The sequence below is a fragment of the Cetorhinus maximus genome, chromosome 16, assembly GCF_964194155.1.
Source record: "Cetorhinus maximus chromosome 16, sCetMax3.hap1.1, whole genome shotgun sequence".
Taxonomy (NCBI): domain Eukaryota; kingdom Metazoa; phylum Chordata; class Chondrichthyes; order Lamniformes; family Cetorhinidae; genus Cetorhinus; species Cetorhinus maximus.
This window is the reverse complement of record NC_135894.1, coordinates 23,087,640-23,101,461: the sequence shown is the minus strand read 5'-3', so window position 1 is coordinate 23,101,461 and position 13,822 is coordinate 23,087,640. Positions and strand designations below refer to the sequence as shown.

At 46.6% G+C, this 13,822-nt stretch overlaps 1 long non-coding RNA gene across 1 annotated transcript in view; it reads left to right on the top strand.

Moving 5' to 3' along the window:
- The window catches only part of LOC144691933 (uncharacterized), a 50,702-nt gene extending 39,527 nt beyond the window's left edge, over positions 1-11,175 (top strand). The window contains exon 3 of the long non-coding RNA XR_013579236.1: positions 10,847-11,175. This is a non-coding gene — a long non-coding RNA (uncharacterized LOC144691933). The remainder of the gene's footprint in view (positions 1-10,846) is intronic.
- The last annotated feature ends 2,647 nt before the right edge of the window (positions 11,176-13,822 follow it).

Below are 13,822 nucleotides of genomic sequence, written 5' to 3'. Positions count from 1 at the left end.
TTTGGGGCAGGTCCTGTAGAGGTGACTTGCCTCGCCACACAGGTTGCAGCACTTGGCCTGTTTGCAGTCTTTTGTCTGGTGCCCTTCCTGTTTGCAGATCTTGCAGAGGGAGGCGCTGCAGTTGGCCGCCACATGACCAGCCTTGCCGCATGAGCGGCAATGCTTGGGTTGCCCAGCGTAGACCAGGTAGCCACGGTTTCCCCCGATTGCGAAACTGGAAGGAGGGTGGAAAATGGCTCCCTTACCATCGGTCTTTAGCGTGACCTTAAACAGGCGTTTGCCTGTCCAGATCCCCAAGTCGTCTCGAATCTCAGTGCCGCTCCCCACCTTATCGAAGTACCTGGTGAGGAAGGTGACCACGTCGGCGACAGGGACGAAGGGGTTGTACACATGCACCATCACCTCACGTTCCCGTTGCAACGGCAGAGAAAAGTGCGGCTCCGCCGTCAGGATCTTCATCTCCGGCAGGTCTCTCTTCTCCTCGAACACCCTCAGGAGCCGGACGCAGTCTGCCACTTGCTTGAACGTGACGTCAAAATAACCACCTTTGCGGGAGTCGTGCAGGGTGAAGATCTCCGTAGCTTGGAAGCCGCACGCCTTCAACAGGATCCTCCTGGTGAAGAAGCCCCGATCCATAGGTGATCCTCCTTCGTCGCTGTGGTTCACCGTGACTCGGACGGTGATAGGTAACCCACGGTATGAATTCGGATTGCGATTGGTTTTCGCCCTTCCATCCCGACCTTGCCATGGCAGGACCATGGTGTCGCCCCTGCAACACTACACTTGATCTTAGCCAAGAGGCCGAGACTTGTGGTACTAAACCTGAGCGCATAATCTAGGCTGGCACACCAGTGCAGTACTGAGGGAGTGCTACATTGTCAGAGGTGCCACCTTTTGGTTGAAGTGTCAAACCGAGAGCCTGTCTGTTCTCTCAGGTAGATGCAGAGGATCCCTTGGTGACATTTGAAGAAAAATGGGGGAGTATTCCTTGGTGCCCTGGCTAATATTTATCCCCCCAACCAACGCATGAAAACAGATTACTGAAACTTTATTGCATTGCTATTGATGGAATCTTGCTGAATGCAAATTGGTTGTCATGTTTATTAACTCACAAAATTTCAAAAGAGTGTTTCATTGGCTGGCAAGTGCTTTGGAGGTGCTCTATAGTTGTGAAAGGTGCTTTCTAAATGCAAGTCCTTTCTATTTAATTTTTGTATGTGGTCACCCATACATCCAGTGTATCGCCAAAGCAGGGCAGCTTCTCAGTTTGTGGAAACAATCTCACTGTGTAAACTCCAGTGAAGAAACAGGCCTGCCATTCATACAATGTGATGCAGAGAGAAGCCTCAGCAGCCATGGGGACTAAAACACACTTCAATCCCTTTATATTCGCTTCTTCAACCTCATCATTTTTCTGCCCACACCACCACTATCTCAGAGTAACAAGGGATGCTCACTAAAAGGTGACCATGCCAACAACAGTCACAACCCGACAAAGGATTTACAAAGTCCCTAACCAGGCCACATCTGTGCTTCCAATGGTGTCCCTTGTATTTCCAAATATAAAACCTACGCTGTCTGTATTTTCACATCATCACAATGGAAAGTATTGGGGATACTTGGTGTAATAATTAAGATTGAAAGGCTCTGGAATTCCCACCCTAAACCTCTCCACCTCACTCTTCCTTTAAGTCGCTGCTTAAAACCAATTCTTTAACCAAGCTTTCAAGGACTTGTCCAAATATCGCCTTCTTTAGCTCAGTGTCAGTTTTGATCTGATTACATTCCTGCGAAGCATCGTAGGGTGTTTGACTGTGTTAAGGCACTATACAAATGCAGGTTGCTGTTGTTGTGTTGTAAAATTGATGACCATGGGTCAGCAGTTGGTTTTATATCTTTCCTGTCTTTTATTTCTGTTGCCTTCAGTGCTGACTCACCATGACTCAATGTACACTCCCGCACAAAGTCAAGATTTGCCTTCAATGGCTTTATTCATGGCTTCAGCCTCTTCAGTAGTTAGGAAGTTGCAGGTATTTTCCCTTGCCACATGCTTGATCGCAGATAAACACCAGAGATTGGCAGGACCAAGCTGAGGACTGGTGTTTTGGAAAGAAGGGGAAGAGCAGAACACCTCAGGCCGAATTCACACCTCTGGCAGCTGTTCAACAACAACACTAAAATGTGTTTGTACAGAGCTCCTCGCTGACAAACAACATCTCCAGGCAATTTGCAGGCCAGTTGGGAAGTGGGTAACACATGGGGTAAGGTGTGGTCAAAGGAATATGGCCCTGAGGGGATGTGGAGTCAGGAAACAAGCCTGTGAAGGAAGCCGCCAGATTGCGTGATATTTGCTGTACTTAGATAAACTGGCCATGGAAACAGGAACACTTCCTCCGCGGTGGTTAGAGGCTGTAAGGCCTGAGGAGAGTTTTCCAGGATGCATTGACAGCATGGCAACACACGGAGTGTTTGATGCTTCCATTGATTAGGCCGGCATGATGGATTTGACGGGTCAGATGAGCTCCTGGTGTGTCATAATGGCTCTATGACACCTTTCCTTTCAGTGAGCCATCATTGAATGGAAGCCAAGCCTGGCACTCTTCCAGAGAGTTCTTTCACATTTCCTCCTGCCACCCACAGATCTGGAAGACTGAATGTGCGTGACAGGCTATGTCTGGAGGTGGTTTGAGTAGCAGGGCTCTCAGCAAACACAGATCTATGTGTTCATCAGCGAAAGCTGGAAGGGGCAGTGCTTTAGGTTCTGCTTCAGCAGCACACACATTCAAAATTGCGGCGGCCCTTTAAGAGCTGCTTGCTGCAGTTTCCAGTGCCCCATCCACACGCTGCAGTCAGGCTTTTGGCGCGCCAGGGAAACGAGCAGGGAATGGTTACCAAACTCATTCAAATGAAGTGACCCCTGTGGAATCTAGTGGGGTCAAGAAGGCTGTATTACCTGTGAGGGAATGTAGAATTATACAGCTGTGATTCCCGCAGTATCACAGGGTCAACCCTGGCGTGACTAGAATATCAGTTTGCAATGGTGAAGTGGGGAACAAGCAATAATTATGCCTTAGAGATGGGGAGGTGGCTGGGGCATATATCCAGGGAACTTTCTTGTTGTGTAACACAGCATTGCTGTGTATATGTTTCAATCACTGCCAGCTGTTATGACAGTCACTATTGGGACTGCATCGAACACAGGCCAGAAATGTTTTACTTCAGCACAAGAACCGGAAATGAGCTCCGGCTGGGTGGCAGCCTTCCCGCCTCTGAGTTAGAAAGTTATGGGTTCGAGCCCCACTCCAGAGTCCTGGTGCCCAAGGACAATATTTCCAACCTCTGACTCCTAGGGAGATGCCCAGTGGGATACCTGAGTCCAATAAGAAGGTGTTAATCCAATCCCAAGTTAGGTGGTGAAGTATGAAACTAGACAATAATATTTTTCTTGATAATAGTTTTATACACAGAATGCAGCATGACATGTTTGTCTTCTACCTACTAAACCAGTGCCCCAGCAGTCTCATTTTATGCTCTTTTGAGTACCAGTGGAAACAAAAAAAAATTAACCAATAAAGAAAAGCCAATTAAACCAATTAATAGCCCTTTAAAGAGCACTGTAACAAAGAAAATTTAAAGGAACCTTTCAGAATTAAATGAGAATGTAGTTTTGGGGGATGAGGAAGCACTCCAGCCCCTGGGGTGCCCACCAGCTGCAGGAGGCCTTAATCGTGCCAGTGCACATCACGTCCTCCCTCCCCAAGGAAAGTCTCTCTTTCTACTCTTTTGATAGGCCAAATTAACGAGGGGAAGAAAAATAGCAAATTAAGTTAAAGAGTAAACTGATTTTATCAAATTGACAGCCCTCAGAAGTACTGTAACTAAGGCAAATTTAAAAGGAAACTTTCCCAATCAAATCAAAATATTATTTTGGGGGCTAATGATTCACTTTAGCCTCCATGGGGCCCACTGGTCATGGAAGGCCTGAAGCGTGCCAGTGGACACAGCATGCTCCATCTCCAAGGTCTTTCTGTATAAGTTCTCTAGGCAATTAATTAACCAATGCCCTTCACCTTTTATTTTTTGAACATTCATGGAATGTGAGCATTGCTGGTTAGGCCGGCATTTATTGCCCATCCCAAATTACCTTTGAGATGGTGGTGGTGAGCTGCCATCTTGAACCGCTGCAGTCCATGTGGTGTAGGTACACCCACAGTGCTGTTAGAGAGGGAGTTCCAGGATTTTGCCCCAGCGACAGTGAAGACACGGTGATATATTTCCAAGTCAGGATGGTGAGTGACTTGGAGGGGAACTTGCAGGTGGTGGTGTTCCTATGTGTCTGCTGCCCTTGTCCTTCTAGATGGTAGCAGTCGTGAGTTTGGAAGGTGCTGTCTAAGGAGCCTTGATGAGTTCCAACAGTCCATCTTGTAGATAGTACACACTGTTGCCACTATGCGTCGGTGGTGAAGGGAGTGAATGTTTGTAGAAGGGCTGCCAATCAAGTCCTGGATGGTGTCAAGCTTCTAGAATGTTGTTGGAGCTGCACTCATCCAGGCAAGTGGAGAATATTTCATCACACTCCTGACTTGTCGATGGTGGACAGGCTTTGGGGATACTGGAGGTGGGATACTCACCACAGGATTCCTAGCCTCTGACCTGCTCTTGTAGCCACAGTATTTATAGTCCAGTTCAGTTTCTGGTCAATGGTAACCCCAGGATGTTGATAGTGGGGTATTCAGTGATGGTAATACCATTGAATGTCAAGGGGCGATGGTTAGATTCTCTCTTGTTGGAGATAGTCATTGCCTGACAATTGTGTGGCGCGAATTTAATTGCCACTTGTCAGCCCAAGCCTGGATATTGTCCAGGTCTTGCTGCATTTGGACATGGGCTGCTTCTTTCTGAGGAGTCATGAATGGTGCTGAACATTGTCCAATCATCAGCGAACATCCCCACTTCTGACCTTATGATGGAAGGAAGGTCATTGATGAAGCAGCTGAAGATGGTTGGGCTGAGGTCACTACTGTGATGAATTCTTATAGTGATGTCCTGGAACTGAGATGACTGACCCCCAACAACCACAACCATCTTCTTTTGTGCTGGGTATGACTCCAACCAGTGGAGAGTTTTCCCCCTGATTCCCATTGACTCCAGTTTTGCTAGGGCTCCTTGATCCCACACTCAGTCAAATGCTGCCTTGATGTCAAGGGCAGTCACTCTCACCTCACCTCTGAGTTCAGCTCTTTGGTCCATATTTGAACCAAGGCTGTAACGAGGTCAGGAACTGACTGGCCCTGGTGGAACCCAAACTGACCATAAGTGAGCAGGTCATCGCTGAGCAAGTGTCACTTGATGGCACTTTTGATAAGCCCTTTCATTACTTTACTGATGATGGAGGATAGACTGACGGGACACTAATGTTGGATTTGTCCTGCTTTTTGTGTACAGTACATACCTAGCCAATTTTCCACATTGCTGGGTAGATGCCAGTGTTGTAGCTGTACTGGAAAAGCTTGGTTAGGGGCGCAAATGTTCTGGAGCACAAATCTTCAGTACTATTGCCAGAATATTGTCAGGCCCCATATCCTTTGCAGTATCCAGTGCCTTCAGCTGTTTCTTGATATCTTGTGGAGTGAATCGAATCGGCTGAATACTGGCATCCATGATGCTGGGAAGCGCCGGAGGAGGTCAAGGTGGGTCATGCAGTTTGCACTTCTGGCTGAAGATTGATGTAAATGCTTCAGCCTTATCTTTTGCACTGATGTGCTGGGCTCCTCCATCATTGAGGATGGGGATATTTGTGGAGCCTCCTCTTCCAGTGAGTTGTTTAATTGTCCACCACCATTCAGGACTGGATGTGGTAGGACTGCAGAGCTTAGACCTGATCCGTTGGTTGTGGGGTCGCTTAGCTCTATCTATCTCTTGCTGCTTATGCTGTTTGGCACACAAGTAGTCCTGTGTTGTAGCTTCACCAGGTTGACACCTCATTTTTAAGTATGCCTGGTGCTGCTCCTGGCATGCCCTCTGTACTCTTCATTGAACCAGGGCTGATCCCCTGGCTTGATGGTAATGGTAGAGTGGGGGATATGCTGGGCCATGAGGTTACAGATTGTGGTTAGTACAATTCTGCTGCTGCTGATGGCCCACAGCGCCTCATAGATGCTCAGTCCTGTGTTGCTACATTTGTTTGATTTAGCATGGTGGTCATGCCACACAACACGATGGAGGGTATCCTCAATGTGAAGGCGGGACTTCGTCTCAAGGACTGTGCGGTGGTCACTCCTACTAATACTGTCATGGACAAGTACATCTGCATCAGGCAGGTTGGTGAGGATGAGGTCAAGAATGTTTTTCCCTCTTATTGGTTCCCTCACCACCTGCTGCAGACCCAGTCTAGCAGCTATGTCCTTTAGGACTCAGCCAGCTTGGTCAGTAGTGGTGCTACCGAGTCACTCTTGGTGATGGACATTGAAGTCCCCCACCCAGAGTACATTCTGCACCCTTGCCACCTTCAGTGCTTCCTCCAAGTGATGTTCAACATGGAGGAGCACTGATTCATCAGCTGAGGGAGGGCGGTACGTGGTAATCAGCAGGAGCTTTCCTTGCCCATATTTGACCTCATGCCATGAGACTTCATGGGGTCCGGAGTCGATGTTGAGGACTCCCATGGCAACTCCCTCCCGACTGTATATTGCTGTATACCCACCTCTGCTGGGTCTGTCCTGCCAGTGGGACAGAACATACCCAGGGATGGTGATGGTGGTGTCTGGGACATGATCTGTAAGCTATGATTCCGCTGTTGCTTGACTAGCCTGTGAGACAGCTGTCCTGCTTTTGACACTAGCCCCCAGACAGAGGTCGACAGGGCTGAGGTTGCCTAGGTTTCATTCCTTTTAAACTTTTTAGCAGTTTGATACATTTCAGTGGCCAGTTAAGTGTCAATCACATTGCTGTGGGTCTGGAGTCACATGTAGACCAGACCAGGTAAGGACAGTAGATTTCCCTGGTGGTTAGATGGGTTTTTCTGACAATCGAAAATGGTAATTCCAGATTCCACCATCTGCTGTGGTGGGATTTGAACCCGCGGTCTGCAGAGCATTACTCTGTGTCACTGTGTCCCTTAACAATTATCATTAACGTACAACTAATAGAGTGGAGTGATCTTCCTCCCTCCGCCCTTTCATTGTGTCTAATTGGTCTCCCCTGGTCAGGCTAATGAACTTCCTGTACAAAGAGGAATCTTTGTCATAGAAATAAGCCAGAGCTGACCTGCTCACTGTCAAAGCAGTGGAAGGTATGAGTTGCCATGTGCTGCTAGAGGCGGAAGAGAATGCAAAAGAGGAATTAAAAAAAAACACTCCAGGGACTTTCCATTGTTCAGAGTGTTTAAAGTAAAAATGTAGCATGTTAAATGGAACCCAAGACATATGGTGAAATATGAAACTAGACACAACTCCATTTCTTGATGGTTTATTTACAGAATGCAATATTACCATCCACCTACTAACCCAGTGTCACAGCAGTCTTTCTTTATACTCTTTTGAGCTCAAACTATAACAGGTGGGCAAATTAACAAATCAAATTAAAGCAATAGCCCATCAATGGGCACTGTAACAAAAGAGAAAAGTTTAAATGTCATTTTGGAGGCTGAGGAAGCACTGCAGCCCCTGTGGTGCCCATCGGCTGTGGAAGGCCTCAAGCATACCACTTGTTTCCCTCTCCAAGGACGTAGCCACGGAAGAGGGGCAGACAATCGGGCTGGGTGACCTCCTCGACCACCAGTTACCTGGGCCTGTTGATGGCCAGCTTGGCCAGGCCCAGGAGCAGGCTTACAAGAATGTCCTCTCTGCCCAACCCCCACCCCCACTCCCCACCGGGTGGCCAAAGATCGGGAGCATGGGGCTGAAGTGCAACCAAAACTTAAGAAATTAAAAAGGGGCTGCAACCTACTACAATCCACATACCCGTGGAACATGGGTTCCTCAAGGCCACAGAAAATATAGGTGTCCTGGGAGCCCGTGAACCACCGTAGTCTGTGGTTGTATGGGAGGGTACATGCAGCACCCTCCATGCCAGTTCCCTGATGGGAAAGGGAAGAACTCTTGCATACAGAGCCCTCCACTGGGGACCCCTGCCACCAGCGGATGGAAGGATGAAATGCCACGGTGTTTCCAGACAGTCAGCAAGGGTGAGGACGTGAATGGTGTCAGTCTCTCTTTATATATGCTCTGAGTACTTAATTAAACAATGGCCTTCACCTGTGCATCTTAACAATATAATTAACATACCACTAACATACAGCAAGTCATTTTTGTTCAGGGGCACCCACATTCCCTCTGCACCTGATAGAGGTGCTAGTCCAATTCGAGGGTGCCAGCCAAGGCCCCATAGGGGTTACTATTAGGGGTGAGGCAGGGGGGTATCAGGTGAGCCTGATCTTGCTCTCACCCACTATTCACCAATGCACACTTCCAACAAGATCTGCAACAGTTTAAGATGAAAGCCCACCACCACCTTCTCAAGGGCATCGAGGGACTGGCTATAAAAACCAGCCTCACCAACCACACTCACATCCTGAGAACTAAGTACAGTAGAAAGCTGGGGATCTGACATACACATGAGCCATCACCTCTGGACTAAAATACTGCAAACCTTTCCTCCTGTGCACCTCTGTAGAACACACCACAGCATGTTGTTGCTACTGTGGATGGTGATTGTCTCCCTCTTCTGATGTTCTGTCAAATGCACCTTATGTGGCTGCCATTCTGATCTTGTCTGGTTGAAATCCTCCAAGGCTGAAGAAAGCTGTACCGCACAAATGCTCTCTGCCAAACATTTGCCAGGGGGACTGAGATGGCAGCTGTAAAAAGTGAGTTTTCACTCAGGTGACAAGTTTAAACAGCCAGGTGAAGTGCAGTTCAATCGCACCACTGCTTGGCTGGTCAGTTTCTCAAGCCTCGGAGCCCAGTGCTTCTAGAGTTACATTTGGGGCCAAGTTAAAACCAATTTGCCAACAGCTCATTAACATCTCGTGAGGACATTATTTGCAGCAATGACTACACGCCCACCTGCAATTATTAAATGTCTGATTTCACTGAGTATACCTCTCATTCATTTCCAATCAGGCCTCCGCTAAAACCAGAATTTTAAAAAATGTATTCTTTCATGGGGTGTTGGTGTCGTAAGCAAGGCCAGCATTTGCTGCCCATCCCTAATTGCCCTTGAACTGAGTGACTTGTGAGGCCATTTCAGAAGCCAGTTAGAAGTCAACCACATTGCTGTGGGTCTGGAGTCACATGTAAGCCAGACTACATAAGGACAGCAGATTTTCTTCCCTATAGGGCATTAGGGAGCCAGATGGGTTTTTACAACAATCGACAATGGTTTCATTACTGAAACTAGCTTTCAATTCCAGATTTATTAATTGAACTTAACTTCCACCAGCAGCCATGGTGGGATTTGAACCCGAAGCATTATCTTAGAATTAGGCACTTTTAAGCTGGGTTGTACTCCCCAGGGAAACTTCAAAAACTTTAACCACCTCCCCCATCCCGCACCTTCTCCACAGAGAAGACCTGGATTCAAAAGGAAGTTGCGGTGATAAAAGTCAATATACCAACCCACTGGACCACCCAGTATTGGGATCCTCTCTGTTGTGGGGTATAAAACATATGCCAGGCAGCATCTCTGATTGTCGTCTTAAATGTTATCCACACAATCTGACAGGAATCTGGGATCGGGCTTCTTGTTTGTGAGCATTTCACATTAGATTGGGGTATAGCTGTTCTATAATTTCTCGATAGCATACTCGCTGATTTGTGCCCCAGTCTAGATTGAATTACGGGGCATCAGCTGTGAGTGCTGGTGGATGTGGGGCTGCTCATCACCACAATGGTGCTCAGTGTCTCTGGCTTAGGCAGGGCTCCTGATCCTGAGCACCATCCTGCTGGAAGTGTAGATGTGAGGACATCTGGTGAGGGGAGAAACAGGCTTCGCTGTGATGCCCCTTGAGTCAAATCAATCACTGACAGGCAATGACTTGTATCGAATGGCCATTTGGGTGAGGTTCTTGTGAAACCCTACCTCAACCAAGAGTCAATCCCTCCCAGATTGGAGGCAGAGTGGTATCTCCTCCTCACTTCTACAAAATGCTTAGAGACTGTAACTAAACTTTTAAAGTCACTGCCTCATCTAGTGTGATTGAATTCTCTCAGGTACTTCAGTGGGAAGGTGTCTAGTAAGTGACCTTGCATTTTAAGAACTTGAAATCCAAGAAGAGAGAGAGAGAGTCTAACCACCTCCCTTTGGTGTAACCATCACCAAATCCCCCACCATCAACATACTAGGGGTCACCATGATCAGAAACTTAACTGGACCAGTCACAACAATACTGTGGTTATGACAGCAGGTCAGAGACTGGGTGTCCTCACCTCCTGATCCCCCAAAGCCCATCCAACATCTATAAGGCACAAGTCAGGAGTGTGATGGAATACTCCGCACTTGCCTGGGTGAGTGCAGCTCCCACAACACTGAAGAAGCTCGACACCATTCAGGACTGCCCTCCCAGGTGGGTGTAAAAGATCCCATGGCACTATTTCAACAAAGTGTAGGGATTAATTCCCAGTGACCCAGCCAATAGTTATCCCTCAATCACTGAATCAGATTATTTGGTCATTTGCTGTTTGTTGGACCATGATGTGTGCAAATTAGCTGCTGCAACAGTGGCTACATTTCAAAAGTACTTAAATGGCTGTAAAGTGCTCTGGGATATCCTGTGGTCACAAAAGGCACTACATAAACAGAATCTTTTACATACTTTGGTCAGACATTGGGATTCTTTATGTTTCAGCTATGTTGAAGAACAAAGGGCTCACCCTTTGGTATTCAGTCAAGAATGGCAGAATAAAAGGTCAAAGTTCCACTGGTCTCAACAATCTGAAATCAGTACTTATCAAACCTCTACATCTGTGGAGCACTTGGAAGGGACATAAAACCCCACAGACCACCTACCAGTCCTCCCCACACCTGCTTTCACTTGCAAAAATCTCATCGGATTTATGGAAATGATAAATATGTTGCTGTTTTTTCACTAAATTAATATTTGTGCATTTTTAAAAATTAAATCAGAAGTTATTAAATCATGTCTGAAACAAAAGTATAGACATTTTCGTATTTATAATAAACACCAATGCTACAAGAGAACACCTTTATTTGAAACATTCTAGTACAGCATGTGTTAGAAAATCATCACAATAATCTTCTTCTGAGAAACTAATACTTAATTTACATCTGTATTCCTCCTCCGGGTAGCATGTCCTAAGATGGATTTGGCAACCATTGGATCAGTCCATGATCATGCTGGGCAAAGTACTTCAGTGGTTTGCCTTTCTGCAGTATGGCTGACCAGGAAACTCTCCTGCTCTTACCGCCTGCCATCAGGAAGGATTTACAGGCCGATATTGGCCACGTAATGAACACACCCTCCTTAGCCATCAAATCCTGAAGTGGGACTCAGGGGTAAGGACGCTACCCACTGCGCCACAAAACCTCCCACATTTATATTAGTGAAGCAAAATCAACAATAACACAAATCTTACTTATAAAACTACATCGTTATTGGTCATGTTTTTGGCTACTCGAACTGTGCACAGGAGCCAGTCTGGTTGTGAAGCCTCACACGAGTGTTGAAGATAAGGGTCCCAGCCTGTTCCCCTTGGCCGTGGTGTCGCACATCAGTGTCTTGCATGTTGGACCAATCCTGGGGCCACCTGGCGGACCCTTGCAGACCTCACTTTGAGAACCACAGCCTTATATCACTGGCCAATGGGGAAGAATAAAGATGAGCAAACTTCGGACTTTGTTGGATCACCTGTGTGTCATTTACTTGGTGCTCACCCGTCGTTCATGCATGAATTATTTACTGAATTAGCAGAAGCAGCCTAGGTGTTGGGGAAATTTATTAGCAAGGAGTTAATTTACCCAAACTAATAACGTGTGACCAGAAATCTGCGTCACTGAAGGGACACAACCTGGGTTGTTGCGTGAAATCAATACCTATTTGGATGAGGTATTTGGCGTGAAGTGCAAGTCATGTGGGTGAATGACGGAGGATGTAAACAATCCATGACTTGTCTAGTCCAGTTAACCATTGGAAAGGTGACCGATAACACAAATGTCCAGTTCTGTCCAGTGATGAATGAGCAAATGTTTGAATTTCAGGGACTGAAATGTTCAGCCTTGCCAAATTCCTGGTTTTGCACCGCACCCATTTCGATCTTATAGTCCTGCTCGTGTGGGACAGAGTGTTATCATCATCACGCTTTCTAGATTTCAGTTCACCTATTTTCAAATCTTATCTTGAATTGAATTAATCTTCTGAAGCATAAGGGTCAACATTTCATCTTCCCTCAGTGTAGGATATCAATCAAATTGCTGTCTAGAAGAGATTAGGAATTGCTTATCTGCAAGATTCCTGTCAGTTTATATTTAAATGTTCTGTTGTGCTCCAAGGTGTTATTGCAATCATTTGCTTCTGTTGCTGTGGTCGTGTTTTGAACATAATAGTGAAAGGTGGGCTTGGTATCAATAATAAGAGATTTTGCAAACATTTTCCAAATGCTACAGATGAAAACATCTGCTTCATAAGGCTTTTTTTTTGAAAAATATACTTTATTCGTAAAACATCTGAAAGAACATTAAAGGTAGCCAACCTATTAGGTTCGTTCTGTAGCATAACCTCAAAAGGCGATTGCAGTTTCTGACTCACAACTCTGCCAAATCCATTTTAGTTTCATTCCCTAAGTACGTGTTTGCGTTTTCTCCTGCAACATAACACACAATTATCGGAGAGAAACATTCCAGCTCCTTATTTGGTATTCCCATTGTGCCTGATTTAGAACGTGCCTTCGATTTGCCAACCGATAGAACTAATTAATCAGTAATTATTCTGATAGCGCAATCACGTTGGATAACAGAATTTGTGTGGACTTTGCATACGATACAGAAGTCACTTCGCTGTCTTCTAATCTGATGAGAGGGAAATCTGCTGCTACTGTGTGTTGGGGAAGAAAAATGCAAGTTATTTCTGTCACTGCCCTGCTTACAGAAACCAAAGGCCGGCTCTCCATCAAGGCAGTGCTGACAGTATATTGGCCCTGCAATCGCCCGCCTTGGGCACAGGCAGCAGCCAGCTCCCTCCAGGCCGCTGACATTGTAACCACCAGAGCGAGGGAATCCCGGGGAACACCCCCCCCAACTCCCTCCTCCCTCCCTTTGTGACGTCACTGCTGCTCTGGCTGCGCGCGCAACGGTTCACGTCACTGGAGTAGCTCCCCCCCCCACACACACACACACACCCACCGGAAACGGCGTCTTGACAACGGCAAGTATTTCCGGCCTTTCGCTCAGTCAAGTGGAAGGTGTCGAGGGGCTGGAGTTCATTTTGGAAAAGAGTCCCGTTGATTTTTCAGGGATGGAATCGGAGCCCAATTCCCGGTCAGAACTGATTCTCTGATTCTCTCTGTTGCTCCTGGTGACTTTTTAAACTGACATCGATGTGAAAATAAAAATACCTGGAAAAACTCAGCAGCTCTGACAGCATCTGCGGAGAGGGACACAGTTAACGTTTCAAGTCCGAATGACCCTTCAACAGAACTGAGGAAAAATAGAAGCGAGGTGAAATATAAACTGGATTAAGGGTGGGGGGGTAGAGCTGGATAGAGGGCCAGTGATAGGTGGAGATAACCAAAAGGTGTCATAGACAAAAGGACAAAGAAGTGTTGACGTTTCCTGTAAGGACTCCATCCCATTCTCTCAGTTCCTTCGC